This window comes from Mus pahari, chromosome 8 (genome assembly GCF_900095145.1).
Source record: "Mus pahari chromosome 8, PAHARI_EIJ_v1.1, whole genome shotgun sequence".
Classification (NCBI taxonomy): domain Eukaryota; kingdom Metazoa; phylum Chordata; class Mammalia; order Rodentia; family Muridae; genus Mus; species Mus pahari.
In genome coordinates this window covers 101,498,790-101,507,031 of record NC_034597.1, presented here as the reverse complement: position 1 = coordinate 101,507,031, position 8,242 = coordinate 101,498,790, and positions in this window count along the sequence as shown.

The following is an 8,242-nucleotide window of genomic DNA, read 5'->3' as shown; positions in this document are numbered from 1 at the left end:
CAGAAGATGTGTTGCCTCTGCAGTTTATTCACTCACCTGCACAGACTAGCCACTGAGGGACCCTGGACACAATATGACTCTCACCTGCTCTGGCAGATAGAGCCCTCACAGGTGGCCACCTTTCCTCTGGCTAGGAAGGTGCCCAAATTACTTGAGCCCGAAACAGGATCTGTCCCAGAATTTAGGTTGCTTCTGTCTGTCCCGAAGCTGTGTATTTTCTGAGGTCCACACTCTTGCTAGTGCAGACTGGAGCCTACGGGAACTGGAACAAAGATGGCTCTCCTGCCAGCTCAAGCCTTGAGACTCCCCCGGGCAGACACCCCTCCTCGGGTGGGAAAGGTACAGGATTACTGGAGCCAGAAATGGGATCTTTCCCAGAAGCTGTGTTGCTTCTGCAGGCTGCCCTCTCCCCAGCAGTGCACCAGAGCAAACATGGCCCTCTTACAGGTTCAGGCCCCAAGACTGCCCCTGGGCAGACACCCCTCCTCAGGTGGGAAAGGCACCGGATTACTGTAGCTAGAAATGGGATCTTTCCCAGAAGCTGTGTCCCTTCTACAGGCTTCCCTCTCCCCAGCCACACACTGGAGCAAAGATGGCTCTCTTACCAGCTCTCCTCTGGCGGGAGAGGTGCAGGATGTCTGCAGCCAGAAATGGAGTCTGTCCCTGCAGCTGTGTTGCTTTTGCAGGCTGCCCTCTCCCCCTAGAGTTTCCTTTAAATCAAACATCATGCTTATATTCTACAGTTTTCAAAGGTTTCTACTGCCTCTATTTCTGATCTTATAGGGGCACTGGGTTATAGATGGATACTTCTGAGTCCAGGTTCATGTGGGATTTTAGGATTCAAGCTAAGACTGCTATCCTGTAACAACAAGAGCCTTAGCCACTGACCAGTGTCCTACTCATAATCTAGTACTTAAATGATACCTATTGGGTATTTTCTCTTGAGCTACATATATATTCTAAACTCACAATGATTGCTTGAAACCAGAAAATACTGAACCCTGTAAATTTGTGATACTTGTGTAATTATGAGAGCATTTGACCTTGGACTCATCTTTTATTAAGAGAAATAATACAATTATAAAATTTAATATTAAAAGCAATATACAGTGATATAACTATTACCAATTTGGCTAACATCCTAATCCTGTGTTATGGACCTAGTAGTAAGTAAAATAAGGGTTCATTTGATGTGATAGCAGACCAGTCAGCTTAATAACCTAGATTCAATAGTACCCAATGCCAATATCATTGGTTATCATTATACATTACACTTCTCTCTCTCTCTTTCTCTCTCTCTCTCTCTCTCTCTCTCTCTCTCACACACACACACACACACAGAGAGAGAGAGAGAGAGAGAGAGAGAGAGAGAGAGAGAGAGAGAGAGAGAGAGAGAATTGTGCATAACCAATAATAATTTTTTAAGATACTCATTTAGGTTGTTTGAAATTGTGTGTACTGACTCCAATCAAGACCAAGATGTTGTTCTGAATGAATGTTGTATTCGTTTTTTGAGGTAGGAACGTTTTCAGTTTGAGGCCAGCCACACTGAACAATTTAGCCAGATCCTGAAACAACATAAAGCAACAAGTGCAGAAAAACTCATAAAAGTGTGATTTTGCTCTACTTTTAAATTCATAATATAATGTGGGATGTGATCCAAATGTTCTCCCTCGAAGACTTCGTAGGTACTTCACAGGCTTTCTGGAAACAGAGCAAACTGGTGAACAGGAATTCATTGAACAGTGTGTAAATAGTGCTAAATGGTCCATGGGATTTCATTTACTTTTAGAAAATATGTTTGTTCAGGGAACAGAGGAATAAGCATATCAGTAGCTTTATTCTGCCTGCATCTAAGGCTGCAGCTCTTTGTTGCTTATAAAAGTTAGAATTCTTGTAAAAGTTAGTTAACTAACCTGAGGAACTATTGCATCTTACTTTCATTTACAATAAACTTGATTAGTAATGCCCAGAAAAGTTCTCTTCTTGTGCAAGCTCACTAATTGAATCTGTGTCAGTCATACTAGAGGCAGTCCCCTGACTACTAATTCAGCATGTCTTTCACACAAAATGCTTCTTCACCTGCAGTTCTCCTGTGTATTGCTTTTCTTTTCATAAGTGATTCCAATAATCCCTAATGATTGACTGTGTGTATTCTTTGGGATTTCCAGATTGACTTTCTACTTTTGAAGCTTATTACTTCAGAGAAGCAATATACTTGATTGATTTTTTTTCCTCCTTAAATTTACTGAATGATTCATGGCATCGATCATACTATTTTTGTTTTCAAGTAAGTGGTAAAATGATAAAATCCAAATTTATAACTTGACTTCATTTTTCTAATATATGTTCATGTATATATGTTTCTAATATCTAATAGTTATATAATAAAAAATTTAACATGAATCTTTATATCTTGCATATATGAGTGTTTACATGACTGTGAGTGTGGGTGTGTTCTTTATGGCTCTCTTTCTCATTTTTGAAATGTAATCTTTCATAAAATACAAAAATGCAATTACCTGTCAAGAGTAGCTGGCTGGCAAAACTCCAGCAACCCTACTGTCTCTCCTCCCTCATTGCTAATATTACAAGCACTTTCATTTTTACATAGGTTTTAAGAAGTCCAAATCACATTCTTACCTTTATATAGCAAGCACTTTACTGGCTGGACAATCTCTATTGTTATCATTAACAATGTTGGATATTTCTCTTAAGACTTTAGAAAGAGAGATTGGTAAGCTCTTCCCTAGAACATATAAGAAAGGGAAAGAGTTACTACTGCTACTAAGATATGTATTTTTTCCCTCTATAGGAGGCATATCTGTTCTTGGGAACACAGTAGATAGATGGTAGTAATTTGTGCTTTAGGCGCAGCTAAAGTGGGCAAGTAGCTCTTATCGCCTTATCATGGTTTTCTGAGCACAGAGTTTGAGAAATGTTTGCCTTGCTTTTAGTTGTCCATTGGCTATCAGTTTAGGGAAAATAAGAAAAAGTAAATCAAACAAAAAGCCTCTTGTTAGCTAATGTTATGTGAGTTGCTTCTGTGTTTCCGTCTATCTGTTCTTGACATTTCATATTTCTTAACACTAACAGGTATGTTGCATTCATGCATTCAGTCAAAGGCATCGAATGAATTTTGTGCTGTATGTGTGTGTGTTGGTTCATGCTTGTACCTGTGTGGAGAAATGTGTATGTGCGTGGATGCACCTGTGGAGGGCAGGGAAGGTAAAATGAGTGTTTTTCTCCAATCCACTCTATTATATTTCTTAGATGAGATCTCATTGGTTGACTGAGCACTATTTGGTTAAACTGATTGACAAGAAAATTTCAATAATCCTGTCATTGCCTTCCAGTGTTAAGATTAGAGGTTTATGTCACTATGGCTTTTGACATGAGCTCTGGAGTCTGAACTCAGATCTCATGCTTGTGCAGTGAACACTATGATGCTCTGATTCATCTCCCCATCTCTATTTATTTCTTTTTATTTCTTTTCTTCTTGAAATTATATTCTTCTGTCATGCAATGCATCCCTACCACAGTTTCCCCTCCTCCCCTCCTTCTAGCTCTTCACCATCTCCCTTCTACCCAAGATTCACTCTTCCTCTATTTCCTGTCAGAAGGGAGAATCCTCCAACAGACAACAGCCAAACACGACAAAACTCAATAAAATAAGGTAAACTCCTTCATATCGAGGATGAATAAGGCAACCTAATAGAAAAAAAAAAAAAGAGTCCCAGAGCAGGCAAAGGAGTCAGAGATACCTGCTTCGACAGTTAGGAGTCCCACAAAAGCACCAAACTAAGAACTGTATATGCAGAGGACCTAATGCATATAATTGGAGGTTCCATGCTTGCTGCTGTAGTCTCTGTGAGCCCATAAGAATCCTGCTTAGTTGATCCAGTGGGTCAGAATCTTCTACTGTCTTCAATATCCCTAGTCCTACATTCTTTCCTCCCTCCCTTCCACAGACTTCCAAAAATTCCAAAGGGAGAAATAGAGACCTTCTCTTCTGACTCTCACAAAAATATTCATATTGACTATTTCCAATGGCCGATATTTCAGTGAATTTTGCTGGTAGTTAAATTATTTTCATTTGAGTAGATATTCATCCCAATGAGAATACAGTTATGAAACATGGGAAAACATAAAGTTTAAAAATGTTAAAAGACATAATAAACAACTCTCAAATGCATATCTTGCATTACTTCCAAATGGACTTCATATTCTTTTTCCATAGTTAATAAACCACTTACTTAAATTTTCAGGATAGCTGACAACTTTGAACAGAATAGACACTATATAATAAACAATATTTGTATAATCATTCTGAACATCAAATGTATCTTAAAAAGTATGATAGATATATCCTATTAATTTAATACAGTCAAATTATTTGCCTTTCATTGTAACTAGCCTTATATATATTGGATTTGTGACTTCTTTTCAAGAAAAAAACAGGTATAATTCATTTTTATACTATTAAGTAATCCACAACCTTTATAATTATTTCACATTTTTGAAGTCATTCAAAGAATTTTATTTATAAGAAGAACAACAATATCAACCAACTAGACGCCCCCCACCCCAGAGTTCCCAGGGAGTAAAACACCAACCACGGAGGACACATGGAGGGACCCATGGCTCCAACAACATATGTAGCAGAGGATGGCCTTGTCAGGCATCAGTGGGAGGAGAGGTCCTTGTTCCTGTGAATTTTTGATGCCCTAGTGTAGGGGAATTTGAGGGTAGGGATGCCCGAATGGATGGGTAGTTGGGGGAACACTCTCATAAAAGCAGGAGGAGGGAGGATAGGATAGGGGAGTTTCAGGAGGGAAACCAGGAAAGGGGATAATATTTGAAATGTAAATAATTAAAACATCCAATAAAAAGGATTTTTTAAAGAACATATTTTTGTTTGTCTGTTTGTTTTTTTAATCATTTCTATTTTGGACCCTTGACATTACTTTTTACCAACAAATTTATTTGCTTCTATGCTTTCACATACAGACATGATTTCACAGTTAATGACTTCAATAGAAATGACATAAGAGTAATGCTGCATTATGAACTTATGACAAAAGTAATCAAAACAAGATTCTCAGGCCAAATTTGGCCTTCATTTGATTTTGTTTGTATCTATTAGCTCTCAGCTGGATTTAATAGTTGGCCAATGTTTATGGCTTTTTTTCATGCTGTAATAGTAGTTTGAATACCTGTGACAAGCATTACATAGTTTTCAAATCCCAGAGTTCATTTATGTCTCCTTGAATGAAGTTCCCTGAGTCTATCTTTTGGAAAACACTGCAATTATTCTTATTGTACACCAGAGACAAGTAAAACTGAAAGGAATAACTGTACATTTTAGAACACAAGAATAAATAATCTCCATTAACTATTCAAGAGAGTATTGTTTTAGAAGACACAAAGTGATAGCAAGGGATTATAAGAAGAAAAGCATATATTTGATGAGTTGAAGAACTTGAGAATCCATGTTATGAAGTGGTATCCATAAATGGGGTTTGGCTATTATAGCTTACAAATGGAAATGGCTTAGAAAATGCAAGTAGAAGATGAGACAAGACTTAGTTTGAAGTATAGAGCTAATGGGTTTTAGGGGTTATCAATCAATAGAGTATGGCTTTTATTGAAGCAATTTAGGAAGCAGTTTAATTACTGAGGCCATATTAGGGAAGTATAAACTGAGTGCTGACAGTAGTCCTGGTTGGAAAGAAGGGATTATTTACATAAACATATGTGTAGTGGCTATTCCTGGTTGTCAGCTTGACTATATCTGCAATGAACTAAAATCCAGAATTGGAAGGCTCACCAGTGATCCTAATCTGGAGGCTGGAAGATGCAAGTTTCTAACGTGGATCTTGGCATGGAGGTCTTGAGGCATAGTGGGTATGAATTCTAGATTAAGACAGGGAGATCTTTGTCTTAAGGTCATCTGAGTTTAGAGATGTGGTGGCACACACCTTTAATCTGGGCTACTCCTTCTGCTGGAGACTTCCATAAGGACATGGGAAGAAGGGAGAATCACTCTCTTCTTCACCTGCTTGCCTTGTGGGACTGAGCAACTGCTAGATCCGTGGACTTCCATTCACAGCTGCTGCTGACCCTTGTTAGGAGTTGGACAGACTGTAAGTTATCAACAAATTCCCTTACTTTATAGAGACTACCCATAAGTTCTGTGACTTTAGAGAACCCTGACTAATACAATATGTTATAGAAATAAATAGTTCAGGGGGATTTCTAGTGCTTTGCTTAAAGGATAATTTGTATGGATATTCTCTAATATGTATCACAATATGAAAACAACCCAAAGGCTATTTTGGTTTATGGGTTCAGGGTTAATTCTCTGTTAAAATGTTGGGTTTTGATGGCACAAATATGTTTGAAAGAATTTAATTTATTGTACTAGGAATTTGGATATATCTCTATTTCAAAATAGTTTTAAATCTCTTTATAGAATGTCCATACTGAAGAATGCAGCGTTTACAAGACTGGAAAATGGCCATGTCACATTGACAAGAAATATGCAATTGACTTCATATTTAGACATCATTCTGTTAAGCTTTCCCATTTGTGTTATAGGTGGTTCAAGTAATTAATGTCTTATTTACTTGTCTTTTCCTTCCTTTGTTTTCAAACTAAGAATATGTAGGAGAAATGAATGCTTAATGAGTGGTGTCAGAGGACAGTATGGTCAAGGGACAGGTATAACTAAATCAATCCTAAAATCATTGATAAAGAAAAAAGATTATAAAGAAAGTCACTCTACAGAAAACTGTGAAAGGCATAATTACATTGCTATAAGCTTTAGATGTATGGTTGGTATTTATCAATTCCAACAAATCATTTAAAACTGTGTCACCAAATATGTGCATATGGCTTTGAAGACATAAGACTACAGGAATGACCAAGGCATCATCTTTGTTTGAGAGTGGCTGATTTGTTGGAATTGATAAATACCAAACTGAAATATAAATGATCAGAAGACAAGCCTTGGAGTTTCAAGTGTAAAACCCCAAACTGCATCCCAGGCACAGCCACTGGAGAGATGTCACACTCTCTAATAGAAAATGGAAGCTGTGTGTTGAATGTCAACCACATCTCCCTATATTGTCTTCCCTTATTTTTTCATAGCCACTGTTGTTAGTGGCCCTGCTCAGGCCTTGTGTTTGAACTTAATATTAAAATAATGCAAACTTTAGAACTGGATAGGCCAATCTGAATGTCAAAGCATCTTGTGCACTTATTAAAGCCTGGCTTACTGGATGCCAACTCTGGCATGGCCTTGGTCGGGGTAGAGTGACATGGCTCCTGCCCGTGAGATAGGCCCATCAGGGCAGGGGCATCGTAAGTGCCTTGGCAGTAAGCCTTGTTGTATAACATACATAATTATTGCTCCTCCTTCAAGGGATGTCCTGCTGATTAATGTAATTACTCCATGATGATCAGAGACAGCATGAGGAAGCAAAGGTGCAGCAAAATGGTAAAAGCTGGGACGTTTACGACATGCTTTAAGGCTGTGGAAAAGACCTCTAAAACCACGAGTTCAAAAGATCTATAATTTTTTAACTAGGCAAAATGTAATGATCAAATATGAATCATATGAGGGGCTTCACAATCTTAAAAGAACAAAAGCCATCTATGCTATGAGCCATCTTGTCAGAAAGCTACTAAGAAAGGAGATAAAGAGATTTAGGGAATGGTGATAACAGGAGTTCCCACCCAGCTAAGCTTGTGGCTGTTGCTGTTGTTACTGCTGCTGCTGTTTATGCTTACAAATGCAGGCAGATTCTTGAAATCAACAGAAGCAAGCTTAGGCCTTGCACAGTAGACATGTTAATTTAGGGTGGGGTTCCACCCAACTATCTTATCTTCTGTGCTTAAGGAAGGTAGGAATAGGAAGGTCTCTGAATTATTTTGCAATGTTAAAAAAAAAAAAAAAAAGTGTGCTTACTATTTCCTAAGAATCAAAAAGCTGGGTCATGCAATGATGAGTAATAGGATAATCAAAGGAGAAGCTAGAGTAAATGACTGGCTTGGTATGTAAAATGAAAGACTGGGTTTATAATCTGCAAGAGATGAACTATCCAGAGATTTATTTATTTATCTATTTATTTATTTACTGATTTATTTATTTATTTTAGAATAGCAAGAAGGGAGTGCTTGGAGAACAGTCTTGAACAGAAATGGAGGGAGAGGGAGAGAGAGAGAGAGAGAGAGAGAG